Here is a 20706-nt window from a genome sequence, read left to right as displayed (position 1 = left end):
AATAATATTAATCTTGGAATGCTTGAAATTGAAACATAAAACTATATAACAACCACTCCGAAGAATATGACAACAGACCTGCAATAAGAGAAGAAGTAAATTGTTAAGTCCTAAGACAGGAATCAGAGAAGAAGTTCAAATAAAGGAGATAATGAATGAAATCTAACTTTACAAAAAAAGAAGGAGAAGTTGAGAGATCGGTATTCTAATTCACTATCTTAAACAAGCGTGAGCTGGTCAAGGCATTTAAGGAGATCCAAGGCGTGGCAACAAAAAAAAAATACAGACTATTGAACCTACCAAATTTACATTGTAGCAGTAAGTGAGAACCCAAAAATGAAATTATTCAGGCCACAAAGAGCAAGAAAAAGTTTCCAAAATGATATAAAGAATATACTATCCAGTTCATCCTCTATATACTAAGATCATGAAAAGTCAAACAACTTTTGTGTCTTTAGTCTCATTAAGATTCCATGAAATAGTAGGTAGCATAAACTTAACATTAATCAGATTGTCGGACAAATGATGAGAACGACAGCTGAATCAAGACTACATGTTCTAGTCAATTTCCAGATTTTCAAAACAAGGTTAGATTTAAAGGAGCTGCTATTCCCCCTGACATTCACACAAATGGTCAACTCACCAAACCAGAACATTGGGTAAGCAAAAATATTAACTCAACTCCCTAACGGAATGAGAGGTTTGGGAATTAGTTGCATTGCAGTTGTTAACTAGGTATTTTTGGTGAAGAAGTGTGAAGAATGGACATCAGTCCACTACTTCAAGCCAGACCCAATTCTCTCAGCAGCAGATCCTAGGAGGATGCACTAGTACTATTGCATCACTGATTCACTGATTCTAAAACTTTAGTCCTTTTCTATTTTTGACTGTTGTGCAATTAATTCTCTGCCATGTAGTAGTGGGAGCAGGGAGTCTGAGGTCAGGAGAGTGTCGTTATTCTCTTAGCTCTCTAGGGTAGAAAGAAGGTGAGCTAGTGCTCCATATATATTGTAACAGATTCAATGTAATGTTTTCAATCAGAAAAATTATGAATGAGAGAAGGCTGTTGAGTTAGATAAACAACAACAGTAAATATTATGTTTGTTTTCATGGTATCAGAGCTACGGTGCTTATACAATAGATTCAAGCAGCAGACCTAACTCTCTTCCTAAAGATCTCACCTTTCTCTCCTTAAAGTTTTTAACTGTTAGTCAAAATAGCAAGAAAGAAGAAAATGACAACCATAGAGGTTACAAGCCCTCTATATCTCCATCCATCAGATGGAAATAATTTCATGATAGTAGAGAAGCTCCAAGGTTCATCAAATGACAGAACTTGGAAAAGATCAATGGAAATAGCTCTAGCTTCAAAGAGAAAGCTGGGATTCGTTACAGGATCTGTAAAAAGGAAAAAAGCAATGCTGTGAAGGCGGAAGCATGGGAAACATGCAACAACATGGTTATTTCTTGGATATTTGGCTCTGTGTCTGAGTCAATCAAGAAGTCCATTCTGTTTGTGAGTAATGCTCACCAGATATGGAAACAGTTGGAGCAAAGGTTTACTCTCACTAATGGTTCAAGGAAGTACAAACTCAACAAGGGACTCTATGAAGAGAAGCAACAAGGGAAAAAGGTTAGTGACTACTACACTATTATGAGATCCCTGTGGGAGGAACTGGAATCTTTAGATACATTGCCTCCAATTACAAATGTAACTGTTGAAGTTACAAGTTTTATTGAAGCTATAAATAAGCAAAGAGAAGAACACAAACTATTTCAGTTCCTCAATGGGTTGGATGAAGGCTACACCACTCAAAGGAGTCAGATATTGATGATGACTCCACTCCCTACTGTGGAAACAGCTTGTAGCTATCTTGAACAAGAGGAATCTCAGAGGGAGATACTTGGTTAAGTTAAAGAAGAGCCTGAAACCCTAGCTATGTATAGCAAAGGAACAGGGGGAGTTGCTTCTGGTTCTCAAACACAGGTGCAGTGTACTGTGTGTAGTAAAAATGGTCACACCTCTCAAAATTGTTGGTTTGCAATTGGATTTCCCAGCAGTCATCCAAGAAGCAGAAGTACTGGAGGAAATCAGTACAAGGGAAAAGGAAAGATGAACAAAAATCAATACCAGCAGAAGTGGAACAAGGGAAAGAATAGTAATGTGAAGGTTGCTGCTCATGCCCAAGGAATGCAGTATAGTGATGCTGGTTCAAACACAGGCAGCACTACAACCATTTCAGCACAACAACTGGAGCAACTTCCGAGGAATCTACCCACACCTTCTAAAGGAGGTGAAATTGATGAAGAAATGGATGTATCATACTCAGGTATGGTATCTTGCTATTATGCTGATAATATTAAGAGCACAGAGTGGATTCTAGACTCTGGTGCTTCAGATCATATGACAAGATCATATGAACACCTAAATGAGGCTGTAAAATGTAAAAGCAGGTCATTGATTAACTTACGAACTGGTGAAACATCTCAAATTTCTCACTATGGCACAGTTAATCTCAAAAATGAACTGAAACTGAAAAATGTTCTATATATTCCTGCATTTAAGCACAATCTGTTGTCTGTTAACAAGTTGTGTCAGCAAGATGGGTGTAAGGCTGTATTCTATAAGGAATATTGTATAATTTAGGATGCTGTGACGAGTAAGGTGATAGGTGTTGGAAAAGGAGAGCAAGGATTGTATTACTTGATGAATGAGCCACTTGAAGAGACTTTAAGAGGGTTAAAAAATCTAGCTGAGAAGATTGTGAGCAATCAACAGAAAAAAGATAGAGTGAAGCAAGCCATGATAGTGAGTGCTTGTAATGAGGTTCCAAGTGTGATAAGAAATGTGAAAAAGCTCAGCAAAGAAACATTATGGCACCATAGGTTAGGACATTGTCCTATGAAAAAGATTGTCATAATCACTGAACTAGGATTGAAGACTAAGTGTGCAGATGAGTGCTTGGCCTGTCCATTGGCAAAGTTTACCAAATTGCCTTTTGACAAGAGTGAATCTAAAGCAACTGAGTTGTTTGAACTAGTTCATATGGACACATGGGGTCCATATAAAGTGAGCTACAAAGGAAAGTTCAAGTACTTTCTAACTCTTGTAGATGACTGTTCCAGAGTAACCTGGGTGCACTTGCTACAGCTGAAATCTGATGCATATGAAGCTGTAGAGAAGTTTGTAAGGATGACTCAGACACTGTATGGAAGAAAGATAAAGATCACAAGATCTGACAATGCACTGGAGTTTGTTGATGGAAGATGTAAGCTATTTTTGGAGAAGCTGGGTGTGATTCATCAAACTTCATGTAGTGACAGGCCTCAACAAAATGGGAGGGCTGAAAGAAGACATAGGAACATACTTGAGATGGCAAGAGCCCTCAGGTTCCATGCTGGCTTACCACTTCAGTTTTGGGGAGATTGTGTGCTTACAGCAACACACCTTACCAACAGGATACCCAGTGTTGTTCATGATGGTAAGAGTCCATATGAGGTTCTCTATAAAAAAAAAAACCTGATTATAAACATCTTAAGTCATTTGGATGTTTAGCTTTTGCTTACAATCCTGACAGAAAGAAAGATAAATTCAAGGCAAGAGGTGTTCCATGCATATTTGTTGGCTATCCAAGCACTCAAAAAGGGTACAAATTGCATAATCTCCTCACTGGAGTGTCATTTGTATCAAGAGATGTGAAGTTCTATGAGTCCATTTACCCCTATCACATCTTTCACTCTACTGAACATGTTGTTCCTGAGAAAAATGAGGCTTAATTGTCCCATGATATAACCAATTGGGATGATGAAGATGTTGCTGGTGAAGCAGTAGTGGAAGCTGAAGAAGCTACAGAAGAAATTCCAAGAGAAACTTCACCTGTAGTTCTAAGAAGATCTCAGAGAGAGCACAAGCTTCCAACTTGGCACTCTAATTATAATATGAGTGCAAATTGTGTTCAGAAGGTTGGTCAAGCAAATGTGATAGCTGGTTACACTTGCATGATGAGTTTTGTCATGAAAGCTTCAGATCCAAGGCATTTTAAAGATGCAGCACAACGCACTCAATGGCTTCAAGCCATGAATGAAGAATTGGATGCTCTTGAGAGCAATAACACCTGGGAAATCCCTGAACTTCCAGCTGGGAAGAAAGCCATAGGGTGCAAGTGGTTATATACCACAAAATTTGACCCTCAAAGGCAAAACACTAGGTATAAGTCTAGATTGGTGATTTTGGGCAACAAACAACAATATGAGATTGACTATGAGGAGACATTTGCTCCTGTAGCCAAGCTTACAACAGTGAGATCTCTCTTGGCTGTTGCTGCTATCCAGGGATGGCATACACATCAAATGGATGTGAAGAATGCCTTCCTCCATGGAGACTTGGAAGAGACTGTGTACATGAAATTCCCACCAGGCTATGAAAGAGCAGGCTTCAAATTTTCTCTTACTCCTAACACCTCTCCTACAATAGCACAACCACACTCAATGGTGTGTAAACTCACCAAGTCACTATATGGGCTCAAGCAAGCCCTTAGGCAATGGTTTGCTAAACTGAGCTCTGTGCTAAAAGTCAATGGATTTACTCAATCCAAATCTGACTACTCACTGTTTACAAGGGAAGAAGATGGTAGCTTTGTAGCTATCCTAGCCTATGTTGATGATTTAATACTCACAGACAACAATATGGCTAAAATCACTTAAGCCAAGGACTTCCTAAGCCAAGAATTCAAGATGAAGGACCTAGGGGAACTGAGGTATTTCCTAGGCATTGAGGTGGATAGAAGCTCTCAAGGCATTTTTCTTTCTCAGAGGAAGTATATCACTAATATCTTGCATCAATATGCCATGACTGACTATAAACCTTTAAAACTTCCTATGGACACTCATGTGAAACTGTTAACCAATCTAGGGGACCCTCTTCCTCATGCAGAAATCTATCAAAGATTGATTGGTAAACTTATCTATCTCACCATTACTAGGCCAGACGTTGCCTACCACTACTAGAAAAAGAGTGTTTTCTCAACGCTTTTCCTCAATATTCTGGACGGAAAAAAGTGTTGAGAAATTGATTCTCAACGCAATGTAAAAGCGTCGAGATTTCACGCGTGGAGAATTCTCGACGCTTTCATGCGTTGAGATTCTCAACGCAAAACTGTGTTCAGTTTTGACTTGTGACGCTGTTTTGTGTTGAGTTTCTCAACGCTTTTCTGTGTCTCGAAATATGTTTTAGACACATTCCAGCGTCAAGATTATTTTACCTCCACAAATAAATTTTTAGAGCCAAAAGAACTCTCCACACGAAAAAGTGTCGAGATTTTAGCCTAGAAAAAACATCTACAAACAGTATATATAATTAAAATTATAGAAGACTATATATAATTAGCAATCCATATATATAATTAGAGATCCATACATATATATAATATATAGTAAAACCATAGGTCTTTGGATATCTATCCAAAAGGCAAAGCAAAAACAGTAACAAATGGTCCAAAAGAATAATATTCCAACCTAGGGCTACTAACATTCTGTACATGATATTTAGCTAAAACTTGTATGTGGCAATGAGTCTAGCAAAAACACAAGAAATCTTGCACTTGCTTCTTCACTTTGTCGAGTAAAATCATATTACTCAGTTGAATCATCATCTTCCTCAACTCTTGCACTATAGCCACACATATCTTTATCTTTGACCTTGAAGAAGAAGAAAAAAAACACAATCAGAAGAAGGGCTCAGAGATAAGAGAAATCCAGCATTTGTATATATATACAGTTTTGCATCGAAAATAAAACCTTAGTCAACTACTTGTTTGTGGTATTATATATTGAATACTAACTACAAACTTTGAAGATCACATTTGACTACAAAATCTATAGCTTACACCAAGAGTCCAAGACCTTAGTCAACTACTTGTAATTACATTTCTATTTGTCATTGACAATGAAAAACCAACAGATTAAGCATACAGTAGAAAACAATTTTAGTCATAAACTCTAGTCTTAACTAGTTTAGTTATTCCTTTTAACTCTGAATAAAGTTTTATCTTATGAACCTAAGTTTATCTTATAATGGCATAAGGTTAGTGTTAAACAATAGCTTCAAGCATTCAGATCATCAAACTCAAACTATTACAATATTTACAAATGAAACCCAGAAATCAAATACCCAAAACAGAATATTTTCAAAATGAAAAAAGACAATTATAACTCAGCAGCAAGGATTTAAGAACAAGGCTAAGTAAACAGGAGCACTAGAACTGAAATGTCCGACCATAACAATAAAAAGTTTATAGTATAGTCAATCCTACAATAATTGAAAATATCAAAACATATACCTTCAAAAATTGCAAATAGCAACCACAAAATTACACAAAAATGCATACAATCAAGATCTAAAGCTAAAGGAGAATCAGGATTGAATAGTATTTCTCGATAATTTGCCCTTTTTCGTCAAATAACTGCTTAGAATATTTATAAAAAAAAAACTCAGATTTAACTAGATTCTTCTGAAAAAACAGAGATTCAACAATAGCAATCACAAACAAAATGTACCAAAACTATGGTTTAGAAGGAACTTACAAGTCGGATATGTGTGGAGGCTATAGTGTCGAGAAAATCAGATTTTTGTAGTAGTGAATGTATTTGATTTGTGTCATTTACGCATGTTCATTTTGTAAGGTTCAAAAGAGCAAACAAGAGTACCTGCATGCAGATGAAAATTAAAAATATTAGAAAAAATAAATTAAATACAATATATTGAAAAATATTACCCAATTGAAATCGTGAACGTGAAAATTGCTTCTGAATAAAAGCTCTGTCATGAAGGTCCTACAAATTTGCATGATCTGCAATCTTATTCTGTCCATCATATCTGTTATTATACAACTGACTATTATAACATAATAGCTTAATATTAGTTAAACATGTTAAGTAACTCACAAGTCTTGCTTAAAACTCAAGTTTCTCACTTCTACTTAGAGGTGAAAATTTATATTTAACTATGCATTTGCAAGGTCAAACAAACTTATCTATTTGTGCTTGGAAAATCTAAAGAAGGGGTTTCCGATTACATAATACAAAAATTACTGCAAGATTAATATAATACATTACTTGTATCCATTTCAGCATTCAAGATTATATGGCAAAGAGTTGGCAACACTCACACAAACTCGCATATATGGGAGGAGTTCTCTAGCACTTAAATGTACTTGATTCTGCATCTACAATTTCTTTCTCAATCAATTTCTACAAGTGACATTGCTTGGTTTCCGACAATAGGACACAACTTTAGCTACAAAATAAAACATAAATTCTTATAATAGTAAAAAGGCATAAACATACCTCAACTTTAACTTGGTATCTAGAAAATGAAGCTAACTACTTAGAACTCATTTCTGCCATCAAGCATCTTTAGGGTCTTTTCTCCATCAACATCATAATAGTTATCAATATCATCCTTCTATAATGTTAGAGCATTTGCATGGAAAAGCTTAAGAAGCTTAAGATAATTAATAATGAAACATTTTGAAATAACCAAAAAGGAAAAGAAAGAGTTTAGAAAAAGAATTAAAAAATTGAATGAATAATCATATATTCAGGATCTTTAATTTTCCAAAACCGCTACAACTTTATCTTCCGCACTTGGTCGGGGAATTCTTCAGCTAGAATCATTATTACTAAAAGTAAATTAAGCAACTATTATTAGCAAAACAAAACGTAATAGTGTAACACCAAATAAGAAAGGTATAAGTTGTAATCTAAAAATTAGATTGTGAAACAAACAAAAGAGGCAGGAGAACAAACACATGCAAGTGATCCATAACATCCTTTTATTGTATGGTTAGTAGCTTTAGGCAAACTGAGAACAAGGGATCATCTGTTTAGAGCTGGTGTTAGTCGGGATAAGGAGTGTTTGGTTTGTGGAATTGGAGAAGATTCTTGTCTTCATCTCTTTTTTATGTGTCCCAGTAGTCTTAATGTGTCTAAGGGTATCATGGATTGGCTGGGAATTCTACTTCTCCACAGGAAAAATCTTTATGTTTCATGGAAGAAACGGGGAATGAAATTCAAGAGCAAGCGACAACAAAGTGTCTGCTATACTGCTCTAATATACCACATTTAGAGGAACATAAATTTTGCTTTATGTAATGTTGCTGTTAAGGGTCCAGAATGGATCATAAAAAATATTCAAGGTGATGTTTGTGGTAGAATTAAGCTGTGTAGAGATTAAATGGTCAGACGAAGAAAGAAATTGGCTGAATACACTTGTAAATAGCTGCGCACAGTGTTCTGTTTTTTTGCTGTTTGAGAAGTTTTGTTTCTCTGCAGTTTTGGTTGTTATTGGGTGGCACTGTCACTGTTTTGGTAATTCTCTTAATATTCCAAAACATCAATAAAAAAACACGAACAAAGAATGAAAAATACCTCAACAACAATATGACATAACAAAGTAAACATAAAAAAACACTCAGATTCAGCTAATTTTTTCCAGAAAACCAAGAATCATTACATGCATTCCAAATATTCAATGAAACAACATAAAAAAAACAGATCTGAAACCAAAAAGCAGTAAAAATTATATTGAAATCGAAGAGGAATACCTTGAATTAATAGCTTCAAGAGGTTCGTGCTTTACTCGGTCAGATAACAGTTCACAATCTCCCAAATCAAAGGTCTTGGTGGTGTTGTTCATTTTTCCTGCAATTTTATTCAAAACCCACAAAATTAATTAGAAACAATTGGATTAGAAAAGATAGAGAAAGAATTAAAATTTTAGGGATTATTGAGCAAACCAAAAACGATGAGACCTAATTCGAAATTCAGATTATTGAGCAAACCAAAAATGAGATCTTCCAGAAATAATGAGAGGAAGAAGTAGAAAAAAATAGAGAGAGAAAGTGGGCTGTAAAGATTAGAGAAGATAGAGAAAGAATGAAAATTTTGGGGATGAATATCTGAATTGGGCAAGAAAAAGTGTTTTGAAAGTTTACGGAGAAGGGAACCGCTTTTTCTCCCAAAATTTCAACATAGGCGGGCAGCGGGCTCACGAAATTTCAATAACCTACGCGTGCTCACGATCACATGCTGGGCACGTGACCTGTCTCAACGCCTTTTTGTGTTGAGAATATTTCTCGACTAAAAAAAGCGTCGAGAAAACACGGACCAAAAAAACACGAAGAACGCTTGTATACAGTGTCGAGGCTATAGTGTCGAGAAAGCACTCGTTTTGTAGTAGTGTACACAGTTCATGTGTTAAGTCAGTTCATGCAAGCTCCTACCACTGTTCACTTTCAGGCTGCAAAAAGAGTCCTAAGGTACCTTGCTGGTACCAAGGATCAGGGAATTCTTCTAGCTTCCAGGTCTAGAGCTCATCTACAGGCCTACTGTGACAGTGACTGGGCAGGATGCCCTAACACTAGGAGATCAACTTCAGGGTTCTGTATCTTGCTAGGACACTCAACAATTGCCTGGAAGTCTAAGAAGCAATCTGTGGTTGCAAGATCCACTACAGAAGCTGAGTATAGGTCTCTTGCTATGACTATATGTGAGGTTCTATGGGTTAAGCAACTCCTAAAAGAGCTGGGTGTCAAGCAGCTGAGATCTAGTCCTATTTTCTGTGACAACCAGGCTGCATTGGCTATTGCTGCGAACCCTGTCCATCATGAAAAGACCAAACATGTTGGCATTGATTGCCATTTTATCAGGGAAAAGACTCTAGAAGGTCAAGTGACTCCCACCTATGTTTCTACCTCACAACAACTAGCAGATGTATTGACAAAGGTCCTCACTACAGAACATCAGGCTTATTTGTTAAGCAAGCTTGGAGTTCAGTCCCTTCCTCCAGGCTTGAGAGGGAGTGTGAAGAATGGACATCAGTCCACTACTTCAAGCCAGGCCCAATTCTCTCAGCAGCAGATCCTAGGAGGATGCACCTAGTACTACTGCATCACTGATTCTAAAACTTTTGTCCTTTTCTATTTTTGTCTGTTGTGCAATTAATTCTCTGCCATGTAGTAGTGGGAGCAGGGAGTCTGAGGTCAGGAGAGTCCCGTTATTCTCTTAGCTCTCTAGGGTAGAAAGAAGGCAAGCTAGTGCTCCATATATATTGTAACAAAATCAGTGTAATGTTTTCAATCACAAAAATTATGAATGAGAGAAGGCTGCTGAGTTAGATAAAAACAACAGTAAATATTATGTTTGTTTTCAAGAAGGCTTGGCAAATTTATACAAACACAAATTAACTCATGGCCCAGGTTTATACAGCCATCAAACTTGTAGCATTATCAACAAATAAATTTGTGAAGAAACTTGGTTCTCTTAGGTCATGGGGTTTTAAGGGGCATCAAGATGCAGAACAAAGTCTTATGCAAAGTTCAACATGGAAACTCGAGTAAGACAACATATAAAGAAGAAAAGAACATTGGAGAAGTCGAGCTCACAACAAGGAGGGGGTGAAACTGGAACAGTAAAAATGTCAAGCAGCTAAATATGCTACCCAAATGACAGAACCGTGAAATCGAAGATGCCGAGCTCACAACAAAGGGTGTGGTGAAAGTGGAATGGTAAAAATGTCAAGTTGCTAGACATGCAGCAAAAATGAAAGAACAGTCAGTGTAATAAGATAATGAAGATATAAAACTCGAGTAGGAGAAGGCTGCCAGAAGAGAAGAGGGCAAGTAGATTGCAAACTATACAAGACCAATCAATCACCGATAGAGATGACAGTGGGTAATGGACCCTACCCGGATCCGTGGATCCAGATCCATTTTTTACGGATCTGGATCCTCAAATTTTAGGCCCCTATGGATCGGGTAGGATCTGGATCCTCTTTGGGGAAAACGGATTTGGACCGGGTCCTAAATAATTACCCGGATCCAGATCCATTTACCCGTTTTTATAATATTATTATTTCATATTATAATATTAGTTATTACATGTAATAATGGAATTTTGCTTGAATTTCGAACTATTGTTCTAATTAATGTGCAATTTACTGTATTATTGAGTTCGAAAAATCGGTTGATAATTGTTAATATTTTAGATTTAGTTGATTAATCTACAGTCTGATAATTAAATAGTTTTAAATGGTTGCAATGGTTATTTTTCAGAAATTAAATGTGATTTTTGGTTGATGTTAGATGAGTTTATTGCTAAAAATCTTTAATTATTATGAAAATTAGGGTTCTTTGAACAAAATAGACAAGGATCCATTTTGGATAGACGGATCTGGATCTGAATCTTCATTCTTATTACCTAATGGATCTGGTAGGATCCGGATCCTAGCCTAAAAAACAGATTTAATTTGGATCTGGATCTTAGAGAACCCTGTCCAGATCCTACCCATTGCCATCTTTAGTCACCGAGTATATAATTTCAAAGAGATTGAAGTTGTAATGAACAAGTTCCACGGATCACTAAAATCAGTGAAGAAAGGTGTGTTCCTTCTCAGCTGAGCCAGGCTTCAGCATAGACCAGTATCAATCAAAGTTTTGAGGCCAAATGTACCAATGGGCTAAAGCAATTCCATAAGAAGGTAATCTACATGAATTTCTTGTTTAATTATTGCACTCATGAGTAATAATTCCTATAAGTGCAACAGCTGATCATACAAAACCTTTATTAATTGATAATGCAGAAATAGTACTAAGAAAAACAAAAGGTTAAAAACTACCCACATAATATGGTATTTTATAGACGGAAAAATCATCTCCTTTCGTCCGGTCTCGGAAAATCAGGTACCTGCAAGTATTAACTTCAACATGGTGCGAATTTGGGTCACGGATTCAGGATTTACCTTGGGGCTTCCTCAATACTGAGTGAACGGTACGTAAACTGAGTCACGTTGGGCTCATTGATGCCCTTGATAGTGAAGGTGAAGGACTCCCTCAGCAACCCTATCTTCGTGCAAGGTATCTCACGAGGATGGGACGAATAACGAGTTAAGACAAGATGGAGAGCCTTACTCTCCTACCTCACCCCTGCACATTAATATGAACGGCACAGAATCAGATAGGGGCGATGAGATGGTGGGCGAGGCAGTACTTGAAGCACCAGAAATCAGACTGGGCCTCCAATGCACTTCAGCAATGTTTGCTGGGAAGCGAAGAAGGAATGGTGATCCTGCTCGTGCCCAATCTGCGGAGAGTTTCTTTATGTTTACTGGGAATGAGGACCAAGTGAAAAAGAAAAAAAGGAAGAAGCGCTATGAAGAATAAGATGCCAAAGGCGGATTTATCATGCGAAGACACCCATCATCCGACTCTTTTTTGGCAAAAGCAATTTCAATGACGCAAGTGCTCGAGATTGAACCAGGGATCATGGGATCAGACAAAGGGACTAGGAAGCGTATAGCTCGCAGTTCTCCACTAGAATCAATAGGTATTTGGACACTAAAACGTAGCAAAAGCAACAGTTCGCATTCTCCAGGGGCGTCGCAAATAGGGCAAAATGAGAATGAGGGAATGTATTTCATTTTTTTCTAATGGTTTCTATTGCAGATGATAGCACTGAAAGGGAGGTGGTTGGCCCAAATCAACCACCACGAGTACCATGAATATCCTTTCATGGAATTGTCGCAGAATCAATGCCTGTGACAGTCCGACAATTCCTTATATTTGCTGGTTTTTGTCTCAGTTAAAACTTGCTTTTCTTTTTTTTCAAGAAACTAAGACTAGTGTAGCTAATGTACATCACATGCTTAGGTTTACTAATCCCACTAGCTGTCAAGGGGTAGATGCTGATGACACAAGGGGGGGTTTAGTTCTTTTTTGTTGGGGCGGCCCCTATGTAGTAGATGTAATGGAAAGGTCAGGTAACTTTCTCTTTTGTAAGATATCGACAATAAATGGTAAGATATGGTACTGTCTGTTCTTGTATGGTGAATCGCAGCAACAACATAGAGCTTCACAATGCCAGACCCTTCATCAACTTTTACTACCTTTTTCTTCTTATCTCATCATTGGAGACATCAATCAACTTGATCAATACTCTGACAAGATTGTGGGATGTCCTTTTATTCGTGGTTAGGAAGACATAGTGCAATGGACATTTAATCTGCAGTTACAAGATATTCCATTTATGGGGCCTCGTTTTACATGGTCAAATAACCGTGATAATGAGGGTCCAATTATGGAGCGACTAGATCGTTGTTATACAACGGAGGAATGGATGAACGAATTCCCAGAAACTTTCATACGCAATCTACCTATTGCTCACTCAGACCATGGCCCCATTTTTCTACAAACGTAACTTGAACCCAAGACTACACGACGACCATATCAAATTGAGAATTGGAGCTTACATTATGACGAGGTAAAGTTGATGGTTTCTGAAATTTGGGCCTTGCATATTATAGGTTCCCCAGCCTATTCTCTGACTCGTCGGCTTCATATTATTCGAGGTAGACTTAAAGCTTGGTGTCTTGACAAAAAACTATTCCGGGGCATAAATTGGAAGAATATGTTTGAAATATTACAGTATTATGGTAACCAAGTTCATACTCGCGATCAAGGCATGATTTTTTTACAACACCAACGACCTATTTTAGAGGAAATTTCTTTAGCTTGCTCTTATTGGCGCCAACGCATGAAGGAGAGTTATATTCAGCTGGGCAATTTGCCAACTAAACTCTTATTCAGAAGACTACGTCACAAGAAACAAGCCAATGTCATCCACATGCTACAAGATGATAACGGGGTGTGGATTAGTCAACCTAATGATCTGGAGCTTCATATCCAACGACATTTTCTTTCTCTCCTAACGTCGAATGGTGGGGATGGGGGGTTGAATGGTGGGGGTGGGGAGTCACCTGCTTCTCAAAGTGACGCTATTGAGCTCGTTCTTCGCGAGCTTAACTTGCCAGCCCTCTCTTCGATAGACTCCGATATGCTCCTGCAACCTCTCACTCTAGAGGAGGTTAAAACTGCTATTTTTTCCTTAGCAGAGGGCAAATCCCCTGGGTTGGATGGTTATAATGTCGAGTTTTTCAAGTCTTATTGGACGACTGTTGGAGATTGTATAACGGCAGCGGCGCAGAATTTTTTAGGACGGGGCATTTTCTGAAAGAATGGAACCAAACACTACTCATTCTGGTCCCAAAGATTAACCCACCGTTGGAGGTAAATCATCTACGGCCAATTAGTCTTTGCAATGTTCTATATAAATGCCTGGCAAAATGTTTGGTCAATCGCATGTAATCGTTGCTACCTTTATTAATTGATGATTATCAGAATGCGTTTGTTCTGGGTAGGCAGATGGATGATAACATTCTTATTGCACATGAGATTACTCATCTTATTAATAGGCAACGTCGAGGTGTGAACCATCTAGTTGCACTCAAGTTAAATATGAATAAGGCATACGACAGAGTAAGTTGGGCCTTCCTTTTAAAGGTTCTTCACGCTTATGGATTTCCGGCACACTGGATAAAGATGATACATACATGCATCTCAACAGTCACATATAGAGTTTTGATTAATGGTAACGGTACTACCTCATTCACTCCAACCTGCGGATTATGGCAAGGCGATCCTCTATCACCTTATCTCTTTTTGTTTTGTATGGATATTCTGTCATGTATGACCAGTTTAGCTACTGATATTAGGCAATTTCATGGTATAAAGATTGGGAAACAAGGGCCAAAGGTTTCACATTTGTTTTTTGCGGATGACTCTATGTTTTTTTCAAAGCTTCCAAGGACTCTTGTCGAGCAGTGCAGACAGTAATCTCTCGGTTCTGTGCTATCTCAGGTCAAGTTCTGAACTTATACAAATCCTTTGTTAAGTTTAACCCTAATACTCCGATGGAAACTCAACACGACTACAAAGATATATTGCGCATGGATTCTCAAGCATCCCTTGGTACCTATCTCGGAATTCCGATTGACTTCCAGAGTACAAAAGTACAACAGTTTACACCCCTACTGGATAAGATTTGTCAACGAATTTCTAGCTGGAGCCACACTAATATCTCTCAACCGACTAAGTTGATTATTATTAATTCCATCCTCATATGTGCTATCATGAACCATCTTGCTGTCTTTCGGATTCCAAACACAATATTAAATAAAACCGACAGTCTGTTGGCTTCTTTCTTCTGGAAAGACGCCCACGGTAGAGGTGTTCACTGGAAGAAGCGGGACCTCATACACACTCACCGCAGCCGTGGGGGTCTAGGCCTTTGTAATGTGAGTTTATTCAATCAGGCACTGTTAATGAAGAAAGCATGGCGAATTACTCGCAATCCGCACCTGCTCCTTGCCAAAGTTTATAGTAAGAATAGAACCGCGGGTCGCTCTCCATTGCGAAACTCACAACAGGCTTCTTGGGGCCGCAAACGATTTTTTTGGCAGATAGATTACTCCATAAGCACATACACTGGAAGGTGGGAAATGGCAGGAATATTAGAGTGTCCACGCCAGTATGGATGAACGACTCAAATCCTGTTTTTCGAGATAGGACCTCGTTATTAGAATCCCGAGACCTTAAGATAAGCGATTTACTTCTTCCAAACCAACAAGGGTGGGATATTCACAAATTGCACCGACTATTCGAGCCAGATACAACACGCCAAATTAAAGGTATTGAGCTACCTAATGACCCGCAACAACGGGATGAAGAGTTTTGGCCTTATAATACCTCAGGCAACTATTCAACAAAATCGGGGTATGTAATACTACTCCAACAACAAAACAATATCTGGAGCATGACATCCAACATGGATAATACGTTCTTTCGTATTCTCTAGGGATTGTGCATCATGCCAAAATGGAAACTTTTTCTTTGGAAGTTATGGCACAATGGGTTAGCCACGTCTAAAAATCTTTTCAAACGTGATATTGGTAGTTCGAGTGAATGTCCAATATGCCTAGCTGATATTGAGTATACTCAACACTTGTTCCGTCAATGTCCACTTGCTATAGAGGTTTGGGATAGGTGCTGTCTAGGACTGCATATGAATGCAAGCACTGAAGGCACCTTTCGTGAATGGCTTACTTATTGGACGTTATTCTTCCATAGAGAGGATACTCCTACTTCTAGGCTACCTAAATTTGTGGGTGGACTTTGGGCTATTTGGCTCTTACGTAATGAGCAAGTATTTCGCAGTAGCCATCCTACATTACACTCGATAGCTAGCCACATTCAATTAAGTGAAGACCAGCATGCCATTTTCGTTGCTCAGTTCGACCCAACTCGGAATCCAAGAGATCCCACTACACCGCTAGGGTTTCAGTGTGCCAATCTGGGCCAGCAAGTAATCCAACACCGGCCACTTATCGTACAGGTGGATGGAGCATGGGATAAGAGAACGAAAACAGGAGGGCTGGCTTGGGTTAATAACTCCAACTCAGCTTATGAGATGCCTTTTATTGGAAGTTTCTGCCAGGCCCCTTCAACATTAGCTACCAAGGCTACGACATGCCTCAACACATTGCGATGGGCGAAGGATGCGGGGCATTTGAATCTTCGTATTCTCACTGATTCTTGTGCTTTAGTTCACTTACCGAGATCGGCGGACACAAATGATATCTCCATCAAATGGACTCTTGATAAGATTAGGACTCTAGGAAATTTATTTCATACTTGTCAAATGCTTCAAGTCTCGCGCGCACAGGTGACAGGGGCTACTCAGCTTGCACTATGGTGTAGAAGAAGTAGAATAGGCTTTACTTCAGTTGTTTCTTTGTAATCTTCTAGGTCTCTCTATTCATCTTTCTTGTAAGTTTAACTGATGTCAAAAAAAATAAAAAAAAGTTTGCCAGCCAAGCAAGTTTAAGGATTTACTACTTGAATAACCATCTAGTGTATTCGTACGAATAATTAATTAAGCATAAACCGTTGTGTCTTTGTTATGATTTTTCTTGTTTTCTACAGATTAATGGACCTTGTATACTATCTCTAGTAACTTCCTCTTCCACTTTACATCGAGAATTTCATTACGACGACAAATAAGTGTAAAAAAAGTCATATCAGGTCTGTAGGTACAAAAGGCAAGAACATAGGCTATGTTATTTTCGTTTGATCTAAATTGAATTTTTATGATCTAATCTGATCAGGTCTGATTTGGTCTGTACTGATGTAAACTTTTCTGATATGATATGAATTTTTCTGATCTAGTATGATCTGATTTGATCTGAACTTTTCTGATCTGATCTGAACTTTTTTAATCTGGTCTAATCTGATATGAACTTTTCTGATTTGGTCTGATCTGAACTTTTATGTTCGATTATTCTTATTATTATTAACGTCCAAGAAATTATTATTATTATTATTATTATTATTATTATTATTATTGTTGTTATTATTATTATTATTATTATTATTATTATTATTATTATTATTATTATTATTATTATTATTATTATTTATTATTATTATTATTATTAAGGAATTGCAGACTTTTTATCAATATCATTAAATTTACAACTCCAGCACTTACAACAACTACTACATTCTATTGTAGCATTACCTACTTTTTACTACTAATAAAAGTAAATAATATCAAATTTTTTGTAACCAACAAAAAAAACAATAATCACAATGAAAGAAGGAAAGAGAACATCCAAAAAAAAATTAGGTGGCTTCAACTCTTCAAGACAACTTACATTGTGATTTTGCAATGCATCTTTAACTTAAGGACTTAGTTTTAATTTTTTTTAAATATAAAATATATGTACACATATCTAATAAACTAGTCGTGTCATGTTGATCCATTTACATAAAACGTATCACAAACTTTGATCCGAATCCATTTATTTCGTGCTGAGTGTTGGTCGTATTGTCGTGCCATGCCATTTCTTATATAATAATAATAATAATAATAATAATAATAATAATAATAATAATAATAATAATAATAATAATAATAATAATAATAATAATATTTAGAAAAAGAATTAAGGATAAGGATTGGATTTTTCTGATGTGATATGAACTTTTCTGATATGACCTGATCATATCTGATTTTTCTGATCTGATCTGATCTGATTTTTTACGATCTGATCTGAACTTTTAAGATCAGATCTGATCTAATCAAATCTGAAATAAGCACTAGAATACTTAAATAAGCTGAAAAGAACATAGCCATAATTCATCTACATGAATTGCAAATGGTCAAGTCACCAAACCAAAACCTCTCCAATCATTATTCATGTAAATCTGTCCTATAAATCAACATAACTCATATATACACAATGAATATTCACTTATTTTCACTTATTTCAAGTGAAATTAAGTTTTGATATAATTACAAGGGTAGTATATTTGAAAGAAAAAAAACTGAGTCACAACCAAATAAGTTTAAAGCCGGCAACAACTTTAATCCACATATACATAACTACTATTGATTATATTGCTCAAACCCCTCTATACAATTTGTAATAAGAAAGATTAGATGCACATAGCTTAAAGCACATCAATGATTAAAAGTACATTCCCCACGTAGGGAGGAGTTCTTAATACTTATCTTTAGTCACTGATAATTTTTTAGTACATTAGGACATAATGATAGGAACATCAAATTAGGCTACAAGATAAGTAATTACTTACAAGATCGACAGCTGACATATCTCCATATTCGGAGTAGTAGAGCATGTTGAACAATCTCTTATGGAACTCAAGCTCACATTGTAGCACCGGTTTTTTCTATCCAAGAAATTCTTGAGTCAAGTTAACCTATAGGTTAAATATAAATATAAGGAAAATTTGCACAAAACCACCTTAAGTTTTCACTTATTTAGAAACTCCCACCTTTATGTTTTTTTTCCTAAATTTCCACCTAAACTTTACAAAACCTTTATAAACTCCCACCACTTAACGGATTTTGCCAAATTCCGTTAGTGGTGGGACCCAATTAGTTATTTCTTTGTTTTTCCCTCCAAACAACTCACTTCCCCCTTCTTATATAAGAGAATTTCCCTCCAACACAAGCAACAAAGGGGGCAGACCTCCTTCTGATAAGATGTAGGTGAAGGATTAAAGGGTGAAAAGGGAAATTCTCTCATATTAAAAGGGGGAAGTGAGTAGTTTGGAGGGGAAGACAAAAGAAATAACTGATGTGGGTGCCATCACTAACGGAGTTTGGCAAAATCTGTTAAGTGGTGGGAGTTTATAAAGGTTTTGTAAAGTTTAGGTGGAAATTTAGGAAAAAAAAACATAAAGGTGGGAGTTTCTAAATAAGTTAAAACTTAAGGTGGTTTTGTGCAAATTTAAATATAACTAAATCATTATCTAGACTTAGAATAAACTTAGATATTTAATTGATTAGAAACTAACACAAGCAGTAGGACTGTAGGAGGGACGATAAAGAATCTCTTTGGGGACCCTAATTCACGTCCTGATTCCTTCCGATTTAAAAGCAATGACCATATATTAATGATACTGGTGTCCACATAATCTTCCAAAAGTGATGAAAAAAGATGGCGTTCACCTTGGAATCCTTTGTGAGGATACAATACTTCACTGAAGACACATGATTTTTTTTAAAAAAAGAAGAATAATGATATGAAATTTGTAATGTATAAATTAAACAATAAACTATATAAAAGAAGTAACATAATCATCTTACTTTCTATCTGTGAATGTCATAACATATTTGCATATTTGCTTCCCATTTATAGTCAACTTCTTCAACACGTCAACATATCAATCATAGTTTGGAGATTTAAATTTTGAAGGCAAGTTCTTTGGCTTTATTAGAGGACATTATTGTCTCTTATTTTTGAGTTTTTCCTCCAAATCCCTATCAAAATGCACAACTTTGCTCTTCCATTTTTTGTTGCTTAGTCGACCTTGTAAGGCAACAACAATGGGTCTTTCGGTCTCAATATCAAGTTCATCAATCTCATGTGCATCAGAGGATGAAATTAGATTGATATATTTATTTTGAGGCGCCTGAATAAACGATGAAAGCTGAAGTCCAGTTGTTGTGGAGTAGCACAAATGTCATTTGGAATGTTGATGTGTCTTATATATAGATTATTTACTCCAATTCCCTTAGTTTTGATAGTCTATTTGAGCTCGTTTCTTGTGTAATTTGATGTGTTTGGAGTTGTTTTCGTGTGTTACATGTTTTGGTGCAGATTAGGCGTTTAGTGCTTTTATTTAAGTTGCGAAACCTGAATCCAATGATCACATAAGATCAAAAGAAGATTCGGGAGATTGCACAAGTGATTCGGACAAATTGCAAGGAAAAAGAATGAGAAATCACACTCGCCAGGTTGACCGGACGGTTTGGCCCGACCGGGCGAGCCACGAAAGCAGAGCTGGGAGCATTTCTCAATTTGCCCGGTCAACTAGGCGAGTAGAGTTGTTAACACCTGATCGTAGGATTAACGAAATACTCTAAATATTCGAACCTCAATACAAGTATTGTTGAACTATATTGTAGTGATTAGATTGGTATAAGCATGGTGGACCGATCGATTTCCCTAGGTTTCTAATTATTTGATAAACTTTAATCTTTTTGTGTTCAAGATTATTCTAGTGTAGTTATTAATTATTCAATCAAATTCCTCGCTTGAAGTAGTTAAATAATTGAGCTTAAATCTATAGAACTCCTCTCCATGTGGATCGACCCGTATTTGCCAGTTTATGCTAAACAGATACCGTGCACTTGTGGTATATATTTTAAAAGCCATCAAGTTTTTGGCGCCATTGCCGGGGAGACGGCTAATTTCTATAGCTTTTTGATTGATTATTTGAACTAT

General features: G+C 36.9%; 1 long non-coding RNA gene across 1 annotated transcript; it reads right to left on the bottom strand.

Moving 5' to 3' along the window:
• Nucleotides 1-6592: 6592 nt before the first annotated feature.
• Nucleotides 6593-9131, bottom strand: LOC104899387 (uncharacterized). The gene is made up of 3 exons (XR_007269222.2): nt 8810-9131; nt 8603-8699; nt 6593-6704 (listed from the first exon to the last, which is right to left on the bottom strand). It is a non-coding gene; the product is annotated as an uncharacterized LOC104899387 (long non-coding RNA).
• Between the last annotated feature and the right edge of the window lie 11575 nt (nt 9132-20706).

This window comes from Beta vulgaris, chromosome 8 (genome assembly GCF_026745355.1).
Source record: "Beta vulgaris subsp. vulgaris cultivar EL10 chromosome 8, EL10.2, whole genome shotgun sequence".
NCBI lineage: Eukaryota > Viridiplantae > Streptophyta > Magnoliopsida > Caryophyllales > Amaranthaceae > Beta > Beta vulgaris.
This window is presented reverse-complemented; position numbering and strand designations above follow the sequence as displayed.